General features: G+C 38.6%; 1 protein-coding gene across 3 annotated transcripts in view; it reads right to left on the reverse strand.

Moving 5' to 3' along the window:
- The window catches only part of prdm6 (PR domain containing 6), a 140,502-nt gene that overhangs the window by 17,944 nt on the left and 107,904 nt on the right, over positions 1-14,654 (reverse strand). The window lies entirely within an intron of this gene.

The following is a 14,654-nucleotide window of genomic DNA, read 5'->3' on the forward strand; positions in this document are numbered from 1 at the left end:
ACGGCCAGTTTAAAAGCACCAGTTAATCAGGCAATCATGGAATACACTGCAGAAGGATTTGCAGCTCTCTCAGCTGATTTCGCTGAGAGGTGTCCTTCTTCGGTGGTTTCTTTCTTCCTCTTTTTCTCAAATTTATGGATTAATGAAGTTTATTTTATCCTTTTATGAACCAGGCTTTTAGACCTCTCTGAGACACACTTTGATTTCTTGTCTTTACCATCTTTATCTCTCCGTAGTCCAAAAACACCTCATCAGACTTGTATATCCATCCATCCATCTTTGACCACTTATTCAGGGCAGCAGTCTAAGCAGTGAACCCCAGACTGCCCTCGCCCCCTCCACGTCTTCCAGCTCATTCAGGGAGCACACCAAGTTTATCCAAGACAGCTCAGAGACATAACCTCTCTGGTGAGTCCTGGGGCTGCCCCTGGTTCTCCTCCCAGTAGGACATGCCTGAAAGACCTCACCTATGAGGCACTAAAATCGGTTGGCTCAACCACCTTAAGTGGCTCCTTTCAGTGGAGGAGCAGTATCTCTGAAGGAGATCCCCTTCATGATTTCCCCCTGGTAGGATCTCCCAAGGCAAATTGGACCTGGATGAGGGGCCAGACAAAGAGAAATTCTGACAACCGCTATGATGACTAAAAAAACACCCCCAAAAATCAAGGGTCCAGTTTACACTGTCCAGACAAGGTCACCAGAGGTAGAGGCTGAAGGTGCGAGCCTCTGGTGGCCCGGTCCAACTAGGCTTAGCCTGAAAACCTACATGAATATATAGAAGCCGCCAGGGGGGCTTGAAAAGTGTTTAGTCATGAAGGAAATGGAAAAATGTTTTTTCTGTTTTTCTTTTCATATGGGTCACTTGGTTCTGTATTACTGTGTAAGCTGTTAAACTGACAGGATAAACTCCCATGTGCTGCCTGAAAATAAAGCGATTTTCATTCTGAAACTAATAAGACAAAACTCTGACATCAGTTCCTTACAAATGGGTAAATACCCCAGAACTAGAATAAAACAAATAGACCAACATCTTCACCACTCTAATAAATCACAAACACCCACAATACCCTGAGACGATGTAGACACACACACACACACACACACACACACACACACACACACACACACAGGAAAGTAATAAGAGTAAAATAGTGTAATATAAAATCGAAAAATTCTCACTTGCAGTTTTCCACATAAAAGGCGTCTCGCCGTGGGGGTCGGTTCATTTATCAGCCGGCCGGTCTATAAGTTCACGCCTCAGTGGGCCGCACCACTATTTATTAGGTGGGTTTTCTATGAAGAGCTGCATTGATTGTGAATAGTTTAAGTTGATGAATGTGTGGATATTATTTATTAAGGCAGCAGGCCGGGAGATTAATGCCCGGTTATTGTTTATTACAGGGAGGAGTGGAGGAGGAGGAGGTGAAGCATAAACACCTCTATCATGCACATAAACACACATGGACACACAGGTATGTGCATATGCAACCAAAATATGGGAACAGACAGGCACATGCAAATACGATCATTTATGCATAAATTACCGCACGTACTGTACGGTCTGGGTTTTATACCAGAAACACTGAACTTCTTTACCATGAAACACAGGGGTGTGCGGATAACACAGAGAGGGGAAAAAAGCTTTAGGAAACTTTAGTTTTTAACAGATTTCACTGGTGAATGTGACACTGAGCACTGAAATGAAATACAGATAATATTTCAAAATATCAAGGTTTTTCCTGGCTTTTAATGGGCGTGCTGAAAACCAGACTAGGTCTGCCTATAGCTAAAACAAGTAGTCTGTGTTTCCACGTTTAAAAGGACCCTTTTCCTCTCAATTTCATAATGAAATGTAGCTAGCAAGCTTTCTACTCTTGTTCTATGACAGCTGAAGTAATTAAGAAAAGTGATAGATTGACATTTTTTGCATGCGGGATAAATCCTAATTAACTCCCCAAATAAGTTCCCAGAGGACTGTTGCTGAAACGGCACATTAAATTTGTTTCGAAGGGGAAACAAATTTCAAACAAATTGTTTTACATTTTAGAATAAACTCATATTTTGATGGAAAAATAGGTTCTAGGCAAAACAGAGTCAAAAAGCATGGAGAGAAAATATTCTCACAAAATAGGGTTGAACTCATCTTTATGACTCAGTGACTCAGATCATGTTCATATTATCAAAACAAAGCACTAGATGTCAAACATATGACACATCATCTCCATTTTAGGGATGCTCCTTGTGACTATTTTACTAACAAACAGGATTTTAAAAAAGTCTAAAAGTAAGAAAACACTAACTAGGAGAACAGAGGAGAAGTGGAAAGTGTATCATGGGGTCTACAGCAGCATAACTAAGTGAGGCTCGGGGTCAGCCGATCAAGCTCTAACTATAAGCTTTATGACAAAGGAAATCTTAAACGAAGACAAGGTCTGTCTCTTGAATCAAAACTGGGAGCTGCACAGGAGCCTGATAGCTGCCTCCCATTCTACTTTAAGAAACTCTAGAAACTGTTATGTGACGGCTGTGTGCAGGCAGGAAAAGGACCCAAAGTGCAGACTCCGGAGACAGAAAGTAACTCAAAACAGCTTTAATGCTGAACTCAAAAGGGGTAACAAAACTAAGACTACAAAATACACCTGCGCAGACAGAACACACAGCTAGATAAGGGTAGATCGCGACAATGACAAACTGAAACACGGGGCTTAAATACATAGAGGGAGCAATCAGGGAATGGACAACAGGAGGGAAACACAGCTGGGCAAATCAGAACTGACGAGACAAGGAAGCGTAAACTGAACACACTGAGGTAAGACAGAGACCTTCAAAGTAAAACAGGAAACACAACACAGACTGAACAAAGACACAGACTCACATGCAGGCACTACAACAGAGGGAACAGAGACGTGGGACCAGGGCAGACACAGACACTGACTGGACACGGGGGATATAGCGGACAGGGGAGACAGCAACTAAGGATTACACAGAGACAAACCATAAGACATGACTCTAACAAAAACCCAAAGACTAGAAATTATAAATAATATAATGAACTCAAAAACCCTGGGTCAACGACCCAGGCATCCTAACAGAAACCACAAGTAAGCCTGCAGTCTGAGGCTGATATGTCTACTTGGATATACTATCATAACATCATAGATGGAGCCTAATAATTATGTGACAAGAAGGATTTAAAATTTGGTAACAAAACACATTTTAAATGTTGCAAATGCCTGAGAAGTCCAACCTTTATATACAGTCTATGTACACAGTTGGACATGCTTTTTACAAATATGAGAGATTTTGACTGCAATTTTGACTGGCTGAGTAATATTTTCACAATTTTTATGTTTTCCAAATAGTGTTCATTATAATTTGTCAGAAGCCTAAGCTCATGTGTCAAAAAAATAGACACACTGGAGAGCATTTCACATTTATGATGAAAAATTCCTTATTTTACTGTCAAATTAATGAATTAATTTGGTATTAATTCTTGTAAGAAGTCGTTATTTCAGTCTTTTCTTCATCTTTCTTACAGCTGATCTCATGAATCTCTCTCCGTTTCTCTTTTTATTGCTACAAACGAAGCTGCTCCATTTGGACTGCTGGCTAACTGTATCACGTCTCTCTCGGTGGCCGTTAGCATCAAGCCGTTACTCAGTCCGATTGTGTCGACAGCACAGACAGCCAAATATGTCTAGAATCAACAACGCAACAAGTTAATAAAAACACCAAATGGACAAGTTAATAATGCTTAGTTTGGATACTCGATGAGAGCAAAATCAGCTGCTGTGTTTTTCACGCTTAGCTTAGCCTGTGTGTGTATGTGAGATCTGTAAAATTAGCCATTTTCAACACATCCGTGTAATACGGTTCAGGACAATAAACCTCGTGTCAGCTTTCAACACAACATGTGGTAGGAACAACAGAGTCAGAGTCAACATGTCGCTGTGTCCACACCTTTAACACATGAGCTGATGAAAGAGGCAGCGTGTGTGAGAGACCGACTGCATGCCGACCAGACCTCACTACTGAGACTACATGGGAATGAAACGTTCTGGCTCGCATACATGTTTTCATGGCATCAGAGAGAGGTCAGAGGTCAAGAAGGTGGACAGGAGAATGGAAAGTAAGAGCGTTGCTGATCAGATCTCTCGTAGACTGGAGAGAAAAACATTTAAACGGTGTGTGGTGAAGTGGGAACTTCACACGATGACAAAAACATGCAAATGACTGCTCTACTGCAAGACCGCAGGCAGTGAAATTATGGGTTTAAATTGTGGTCATAAATATTGTGAACTGAGTTTTGTAACCTTGTAAACAAAAATATCTGAAAATTTTACGTTTGTGCATCTATTTGTATGGTTGTAAAAAATATTTACACAAGTTGCTTTTTTTTTGTTAGGGTCCAGATACAAACCCAAAAACTACGTGTAAAACTCTGCGCTCACGTTCGCTCGCTTGCGTGTGAAATACTCATGACCACAATTTGAGCCCAGACGAAAAGTCTGTCCATCATATTGCTTGTACAGATTACTATGAAACAAAGGCCTGTGGGTTAGAGTGACTTCAAAATAAAAGCCTGGGTAAATATAATCACTAAGACTCTAGACAACCTGAGGTTTGCAGTAGTGGTGGAAAAAACTTACAAAAACACTATTTGAAAGTCTATTTTCTAATCAGTTTGTAACATTTTCTTTGTCATTTTTAAAAAAAAATGTACAGATGTTGTAACATCTGTAAAAATTGTAGGATTATCAGCAAACAGTAAACACCACTGTGCTAAAAGTTGCAGTATGATCAGTGGCCATTTAAGGCTCCAAAAGTGAGTTCATCCAAAAAAAAAAACAAAACCAAACACAATGCATCATTAGCATTACCAGGGGTGCAGCTGGTCTGACTGACAGGTGGATGTTCTGCTCTGACTGTAGGTTTCACCTCCATTAATTGGAGTCACTGAACTGGACCTTTTCACCGTGTCTCTGCTGCTGCTCCTGCTGCTTTTGGACCTTCTTCAATAGAATTACCTTAGAGTTTGTGCTGTTTTATAGCAGGCATGCATTTGTGAGTTGCACTCATGCAGTTTCTGGATGCAGACTAACAAAGTGAGCGTGACAAGTGTTAGCGTGTAAGCTTATTTTTCCAGAAGGACAAACATATCTGCTTCTAGATTTAATAAAAACAATATTTAACCACTACATTTCTGACAGCATCACATTCATATTTTTATGTGTTTGGGGGTTAAATCGGTTGCTTGCAGATGATGTTTTCATTTTCTGAGCTTTTAATTTGATTTAGGACCTCAGTGACTCAGTGAATATGTGTGTGTGTGTTTATTTGCAGCGTGCAGTGATGCAGAGTGAAGTGTGTCGATTGACCCGCATGGACTCAGTCTAATCCATATGGAGTTATATCTGTGCTGTGAGGACGTCTCCTCTGTCTGCCTCATATGAAGACATTATTCCCTTGAGACCAGCAGCTATAAATCACTGCTCCCACATCGTCAATAAAGAATCAATGGCCCTCTGAACACACATAAAAATATGTATGTATGTGAGTGGAGCACGGACATCCTAGCACAAACAAAATCACCGGAAGACAACCGTGAACACACACAACTCCTTCTTTTATGTGCTGTTTTTTATCCTCCAGTATCCATGTCTTTTTGTTTCTCTCTGTCTTTTCTTTTTCTTTCAAACCTTATTGACTGATCTATTAGAGCAGAAAGCTCACATAATGTCCTCTCATCAGCTAGCTGTACTCATCAAACCAACCTCATAAAGAAAACTAAGCAAACAGCCAATATTGTGTCATTGTAGATAATGCCTTTTGTGTGTTTTGTCTGTTTTAGTGTGTATGTGGTCAGGGGGTACTGAACATACATTATGGGTATTGTAGTTCAAAAGGAAAACATAGTTATTAAGAAGATCTACTGATGGGTCCCAAACAAGACTGGGTGATTTTACCAGTTTACCATTTTCTGTTTATACTCAATAATGGATTTCCCGCCATTGTAATATCTGCAGTAAATGTCAGCTTTGAATGTGCATTTTGCAACTTTTTTCACTGATGCATTTATGATCACGCCCTGAATGAACAGACCAATTTTATATTAAAGACTCAGGATTGACGTGTATGAGTGTTTGTTTTGTCTCAGCAATCCGGTCTTTAAGTCTGACGTCATTAGCCGTGTCTGGGCCCAAACTCCGCTGCAGGTCCATAAGTCAACGATCACTGCGGGATCGCTGAGAGTTGAAAAACTGTCTAAATTCTTTCATCTGTAATAAAATGATCAGTGTGGCTGCTCTACCAGTTGTAACAATTAAGTTTAACTTCCAGGCATCCATGGAAATCGAATTTATTATCTCTCTGTAGTTAGAAGTTAGCAGGGAGGTAGCTCGCTAGTTTCCCCCGGAAGCAGGATTCATCACGACATCACTTAAAGACCAGATAGACAATGAAAACTTAGAAATCGAACACTCCACTAGCATCAACAAACATGGACAAAAAGCAAGCTAGCTCTATGCTGGATATTAAACAAAGATAGTATGAAAGGTGGATGCATCTTTCATGTCTGAAAAGTACCTTAAACCTGCATACTTTTTAATAGCCACCAGGGGGTCCTACAGACAGTTTTACAATGCCCAGATGGCGATATTGAAAATGCTCATCTCTAGGCTTCATAACTGAACATAACTGGGTATTTATGCTAATGTTATTAGCCAGAAGAAAGATAGTTTTACCTGTCTTGGTTTATGATGCCTGTCTCGCCAAACACGACTGAGGATATACCTATAGTCAACAACAACAGGGCATTCAGTTCAAGCAGGAACTGCAGTTTCTCTTAGCAAATCTGTCCCTTAACCTAGGTCTTTATAATGGCTAATGTAAGCTAGAGCAGCCTAGGTAGTAAGTTAAGCTAGCTTTCTATCTGGATTTTACTGTCTAAAATCTAGTGAATGTTTGAGTGGATATGCTAATTGATTAGCTTCACTTTGACCAGTTAACATGATACATAAAACTAACCTATGTATATGCCATCATTTGCTTTCTAGTGTTTGCTCTCCAAAGCTAGCTGTAACTTAGCTATACAATATGAAGCTGGCACTAGAAGCTTTGTCACATCCAGTGATGGGAATAACGGCATTACAAGCAACGGCGTTACTAACGGCGTTACTTTTTTCAGTAACAAGTAATCTAACTAATTACTATTTCTATCGTTACAACGCCATTACCGTTACTAACAAGAAAATGCGGTGCGGTCGCGTTACTGTTTTTCAACAAACAGACAGTTGAAGCTGTCTTCTGCTTACTGCATCTTATATCAGTTGCATGGAAGTAGCTGTAAGTAATCTGGGCGCTACAGCTTTAAGCAGCTGCGCGCGCTCCCATGGACGGTAATCACTTTCTGCCCGTCGATCACTTTTTGGCACAACACCTGGAGTAAGTGCAAAACAATCACATGAGTGCTGCTGTTTGGCTGAGGAAGAATAAAGTAGTCGTCGTAAGCCAATCACATGACCACTTCAAGACGCCAAAGCAACAAGGTGATATATACCAGTTTTTAAATTGTGGTGATAGGCCACGTAAAACCAGAGTCATGATAAACAATATATACGCGGCGTTTTTCCTGAATAGTTTTGTCATGTTTACTGTCTAAGGACAGCACTCTCTGCTTATGACCAAAAAATAAATAAACAAATCAAAAAACCCTTTCGTGTTGGTGGAAAAATGCACCATGTCGACCAATCAAAAATGATATGGCAACATGACATTTGGTTGTTTAGGAAGATGGGGAAGTTTTAGGAGTAACTGTGTGTGTGTGTGACAGAGAGAGAGCAGAAAAAGAGAGAGAGCGAGTTTTGAGATGTGAGAGATTTGTGACGTTTACTGTGTTTGTAGTGTGTAGTTAATGTGTTGTCTTGTGTAGTTAGTGTGTAGTGTTGTGGATAGTTTTGTGTTGTGTGTCAAAACAATGAGGTGACTGCTGTCTTCAGGTAGAGAACAGGAGTAATACACCTGCTGTCAGACCTGCAGGTATGTGATTTTCTCCTTTATAGTGGACAGAAATTATTTTTTTGGAGTGGCACAAATAATTTGTTTGGCATCTTATTTAATGCAGAACACCTGATTGTTATGTAAATAGTTTGAAATGGTTATAACAAAGGGTAAAAGGTAAACGGCTGCAAATAACTTTGTTTGCAAAACTTGTGCATAGGATTTTAAAATTGACAATTTTTATTTGCATTTAAAGTTATGAAATATGATTCAATAAACATGTTTGTGGTTGTTACAGTAAAAAATATTACTTTTTCTACTCGGATTTTATGTTTTTTGTCTGATTTTAGGTCAATTGAGTTAATACAGTAAGTCAAAATGAAAACATAACTGTAAATTCAGACACGTGAGGTTGTGCTGAAAAGAATGACATCAATTTTTAACACCAGTTTGTAAAGATATGGCCAATTATACCCTGGACCCCAGAAGGTTAAACATTTTTTTTAAAGTAACACAATAGTTACTTTTCAAGTAATTAATTACTTTTAGAATCTTGTAACTCAGTTACTAACTCAGTTACTTTTTTGAAGAAGTAACTAGTAACAATAATTAATTACTTTTTCAAAGTAACTTGCCCAACACTGGTCACATCCAAGCTAATGCCATTGTCATTATACTGATATTCAGGTAGTATTCAACATAGTGATACATGACAGAGCAACTTAATTGTGCAAGGCAGTCTTGTGCATGTCTCAGCAATGTTTTTGTCAATGCCAGCTGACAAATGTGAGCAGCGGTTTACTGACTGCAGTTCACTTAACAGCCACGGGTTTCATTTATATCATGGTCTGAGGGTACACTGAGCTTTCTGCTTCGGTTTTCAGAAATGGTGGCTGAAAATGTCCCAGGCCTCTAAGCACTGTAATATGACCAAACTACATTAAACAAATAAAAGCGATTACGGATAAGCACATGGGAACATTGGTGCATTTTAAACTGGAAAAAGTAAAACCACCTGAGACTTGAGGGTCTAAAATTTGTTCCAGTGTGCTCTGCCAGCCCACAGAGCTTTACTTACTGATACTAAACAAAACCCACTCGCATGCAGATGCAAAACAAAGTAGGTGTTTATTATAATGGCAAACATGACAGATAAAAATAGACTTTGAAGAAATTTCTACAAGCCCGTCCATCACAGTGATGAATCATTATCCTGCGGCTACACATTGAAAAGAGAAAAAAGCTATTTTTCAACACATCTGTATGTCCAGCAGGGACAACACACATCTGTGTTAGTGTTAAATGCAAATATGTCTTCACTGCCGGGTGATAAATCTCCTAAATGTCAACTGTTTAGTAACACAAAGAAACAGCCTCGTTATAGCCTGGCATGCAAACATTTTGAGTTAATTGTGTTTTGAGAATTTTCTCAGCTCACAGAGCAGCAAGTGAGACCCAGCTGAAAACATGAACAAGTGTGTTGGTTTTAACACTGATAAACCCATTACACTTCTGCAAAACATCTCTGAGCATTCAGATTCTTCAAGAGACAACTAAGGTTTAAATGTGTAACCAGTTACAGTGCAGTCCAGAGGTTTCATATTTATATTTAATTCACAGAGAAACACTTTCAGATGTTAATTACCACCACTGGTCCCCCCCCCAATGCTCCCAGTGAGCTATGGTTTACTCCGCTAAGATAAAGGAGTGCAAGATATAATTAATTAACTCCATCACATGTCCCTCACCATCTAGCATTTTGACCGTTAGCTGGTGACAGTAATACTTGTTTTGCTTACAACAAGCTGGAGAAACAACTGCCAAGTTGATTAGTTCTAACCAGAACGTGAGGCAAGCAGAGAACTGGTTTGATGCTGCAGAGCAGAGCAAGGACTATTTACACCAAGATAGTGGAGGTGGAGTCTGTGCATAGGATGACGAGCTTAGTGGAATGGTAGCTGATTATTGCTCCATTTTGTATTGGGACTAAGTTTATACATGGTATTATTCTATAATAACTATTTATTCAAAATGTGTACTACTCAAACAATGTTAGTGTTGGGAAGAGTTTAATTAGATCATTAGAGAAGGGTGATTGGACAAAACAGCAGAAGCTTAATGCAGTGAAAAGTGATGGATGAAGCTCCAAGAATTAAGGCCAAACACAGGCTGATATATTAATGAAGAATAGTCTACCAGAGTGCTAATATAAAGTCAGTGGCAGGTTTCTCAAACTGTGGGGCAGGCCCCTCTAACAGGACTTTAAATCATTGCAAATTGGGTTTGGCTGACCAGGAACAGAGTGAAACTCAGTTGAATAGATGAATTTGTGGGGGTAAAATTTCAAAAGATTACAAATAGATTGTTAATGCTTTGGTGATCTTTATTTTACTAAAATTGAACATTTTTATTTTTGATTGGCAAAAATTTTAGCTATTGGGTATGCTGGTTGGGTATCCCAGAAAAATGTTATCTGTAAAATCAGCACATTTACGTCAACAATATTTGAAACGCTTGTGTTTTTACCATTAAATTAAAAAATATAAATTTGTAATCCTAAAAAATGGTAAGACAAAATAACACATCTTGGATTATTTTGGGGTTAAGCTAAATGAAGCCACCAAAAAAGGAGGAGCTGGGGTGGAGGTGGGTTGGTTAAGGCTAAATTTTGTATTTTAAGTAAGCTATATTGGATATGTCAACGATTATCAGATGAGCCATCAGTTGACCTGGACTGCCATTTGATCAACATTAACATCAAATATAATATATAAAAATACATAAATAAAAATCAAATCAAGTGGGAATTAGGGTTTGCCATATATACTTGTACATATGATAAACATGATGATTAAAAGTGAAATATTGCTGTCATATTTATATTTTTCCTTTGGGATGCATGTCGGTGTAAAACAGACGTAACAGGTGCTAAAAAAAATTCACTACTTGATTAGCCTGTAACACCCAACCCATCAAAAAATAGCCTGAAAATTCTTATTTTTTTGGAACTGAGATGTTTATTAACCCTTATAACAAAATTCACAAAAGCTTTATTGCTATATCATGTTGTTAATGATATATTTATTATATGTTTTTTGTATCGCATTTGATACATTGGGCGTCTTTGGCAAGTTTTTGTTAACAACAATGTTAATTTTAGACAAAAAAAAGAGTTTTGTACATAACATTTTGAAATTATGACAAGCATCGATCATGTTGATGAGCTAGAGGTCTCAGAAACTCATGTATCAAATATGATGCAAAAGCATCATAGGGTTAATAATCAAGTGGAGAATATATAATATCATGATGTCCCTCCCCAGTGGTATTATAATCAAGGAAAAAAATATTTAACACGATTAATGTCTAGGAAAACTTCTCGCTCTATCAGTTATCTCGGTTCAGGGTTTTTCGGCTTTTCCACTGAGAAACATTAAACTTTAGAACATTTAAATGCCTCAATGCTCTCATTATTGTAGCGCTTACGTGAGTAATGGAGAATTTTAAATGTTTAACTGGGCTGCTGGAAAGCCGGAGAAATCAGGCCAAACCACCAACAAGGGATTGTTAGATGCCAGAAACAAATGACAGAAATTAAAATTTAATTCCTCCATAAAGTCGGGCTCTGTGATGATACACTTTCAATCGGCTGTAAACCTTCTGTCCTCCGATATACAAGCGTGATTGTGTCCATATACAAATACAGGCCTTACTCATAAACAACATCAGCCACCAGAATGAGACCTGAATTGTGAACTGTGGAGATCAAAGTGCTTAGCAAAAATATCCAACTTTCCCTAAAAGCACTAATGACTCTTTTAAACACCAGTGCGGTAAACACATCAATCATAAAAGGAGTGGTTATTAATTTAGTCCATTGCTGTGGTTTATACTGCACTGCTTTTGTAATATGTCAAGGCTATAAGTGGAAACGCAGGCCATTTATGATCTGATTTTTTTCCTGATTCATCACTCATTGCCATCACAAAACTTAAACAGTATCCTGTATCTCGACACCAGTTTAAAGCTGAATCGAAAGCACTTCCAAGGCCTCGCTGACATAAACAAACTGCTCCTCTGATGATGGATTCTGTTGAAATGACACACAGAGGGGGAAAAAAATGACAGAGAAGAAGAAAAAGTTCAGAAAAAGAAACAGTCAGCAGAAAAAAACAAACCGGAAAGAGATGGAGCTCAGAGGAGGTGTGCAGTGTTTTTTCTTTCCCTTTTTTTAGGCTGATATAAAGAGCCATCAGTCTTCAGCTCCAAACGTTCCCATCAAGTAAACATCAATAAATATGTATGAAGGGGGAGAGGGAGGCCAGGAGAAAGTGAGGGAAGCTGTTAGAAATCAAAGTGAGAGATGAGCTTTTATTACTAGTGAAACCATACTGGAAGAAGAAACTAAACCTTACAATACTGGTAGTAGAATCTAAAGACTCAAATCTGCAAAGGACAAACAGAAATCTGTAAATTACCAATCAAATATGCATCTGTCATTGGTGGCTTTGTCAACATCAAAGTCAACTCTGTTGTCATTACATCGATACTGATAATTTGCTTTTTTTTTTGAGGCAACGAGTTTCCATAATTTTTAAAAGTTAAAACCAACTATCAAATTTAACAGTGTTTGAATGTTGTTAGGGCAGTACAGCTGTTGCACCAGATGGTGGATTTAAAACAGGGACCTTCTTGCTGTGAGGTGCAATGATCAGCACTGTGTTGTCTCCCAACAAGAAGGTCCCGGGTTAAATTCCAACATCTGGCCAGAGGTGTTCTGTGTGTTTAGGTTGTTTCCAGGTACTTCGGCTCCTCTCCGTAGACCAAAGATATGCAGTTAGTGGAGTTAAACTATGATTCTAAATTGGCTGTAGGTGTGAATGTCAGTATGAATGGCTGTCTGTTTCTCTGTGTTGGCCCTGTAGGTTGTACCCCAACTCATGGTCTATGATAGCTGGGATAGGCTCCAGTCCCCCTGCAACCCTGAATTGAATAAGTGGACAAAAATGGATGGATGCTGTTAAACTTCATTTCAGAAGCTAACATTTTAATCAAATTGATATTTAATTGAACATTTTATTCTTCCCTACAACTTACCTTAACCCTATAACACTAACATGAGTTTTGTAACACTATCACTTTCAGCCGTTAGTGTTCTACGTTTAATCTTGGATATTTGATGTCAATGAAAAATTTCACACATGGGGTATATTGAGTGCTTGTTTACACTTTAAAGACCTTTACAGGATGTAAGAAACTAATACCAGTTTTGCATTATCAGCATGTCATGACTTGTAGGGATAGTGGTAGTTCATAGAGTGCATTTTTGTGAAACACCTGGCCAAACAGAGCCCACAGTGATACACTATGATGACTTATGAGTTGGTGTCCAACAGAAGCTTTTCTGATTTGCTTTACTTTCTATTATCACAACTTCATTCATATTATGAACTTAAATATAAAAGACAAGAGATGAGATAAGATAAGCTTCATTGTACTCATAAGCACAAACATGCAACGGAACTGGAAGCACTGCTGAAATCATTCTACTTGAATGAAAGAGTAATAAAATATAAAAATAAAGTAATAAATACATAGCTAATAATCCTAATGACAGCAGCTTTGACAATGGCACAGGTAGAAAGCAGAATAGATGATATTTAGAGGTATTTTAGCTATTGCACTTGTTCAGTGAATGCTTAGAGTTTAATTTGGGTGTTGAATAGCCTGATGGCCCAAGAAGCTATTCTTTAGTCTTCTGGTACTGCTTTTAGAAGGTGGCAAACTAAAGAGTTGATGGCTAGTGTGAGAGTGAACCTCTTAAACATACAGATTGACAACTCTTGTCCTTTGTACAATGAAGAATGGTGCAGCAGAAAAACATAAATTCCATCATTTGATGCATATAATAGTCTGGTTAGGTGCAACTTTAAGAAAAAGATTAGTGCTTATGTTGGGGCATGACTTTGCCTTATGGGCATACTGGTATAATGCCAGTTCACCTGAACGGTACAGTATGGCCTTGGAGGTCCAGGACTGTTTCTGTTTGGCTTGTTCAGCTGAATTTTATCTGCTCCTCTGTCCTATAAAACCTTCCTATTGACAGGCAGCTCCCCATCGACTCTCCCTCCCTCCTCCATATCCAGCCCACATTTTTCTTCCCTATGAGTATTAGTTTATTGAATAAGTGGCATCTGTTTTCCTGGCCCCGTCACCGTAAGGCGAGGTATTTCTCAGTGACGCACAGCGCTGATTTATACGCCGCTCTGACTCTCCCCACAAAAATAAAGCTAAGCAAAAAATTTCCAATACATCCTGTGTCCCCCTTTTGCACACACATACACACACTCCACGCATGCTGTATATAATTAACTTGGCAGATGTTATACACACTCAAACACTTTTACATACTCTTCACTCTCATCCCCAAACTCCCACTTTCTGTCACACACAAATAGTGCCATGATGGAACAATGAGAGTCATAAATCACAGCAAACGCATCAGATTTGCTGGCTTCCTCTGGGAAAACAGCAACAACTGTCTGACACTTTGTCACTTTGAGGGTCATATTTTTTTCTTTTTATACAAAGTATTGTACACTATAATACAAAAGACATTGATGTGGTGAAGTGTCATCTTTGTGCCAAAAAAGTAT

This window comes from Simochromis diagramma, unplaced genomic scaffold (assembly GCF_900408965.1).
Source record: "Simochromis diagramma unplaced genomic scaffold, fSimDia1.1 OVJJ01000131.1, whole genome shotgun sequence".
NCBI classification, from domain to species: Eukaryota; Metazoa; Chordata; class Actinopteri; order Cichliformes; family Cichlidae; genus Simochromis; species Simochromis diagramma.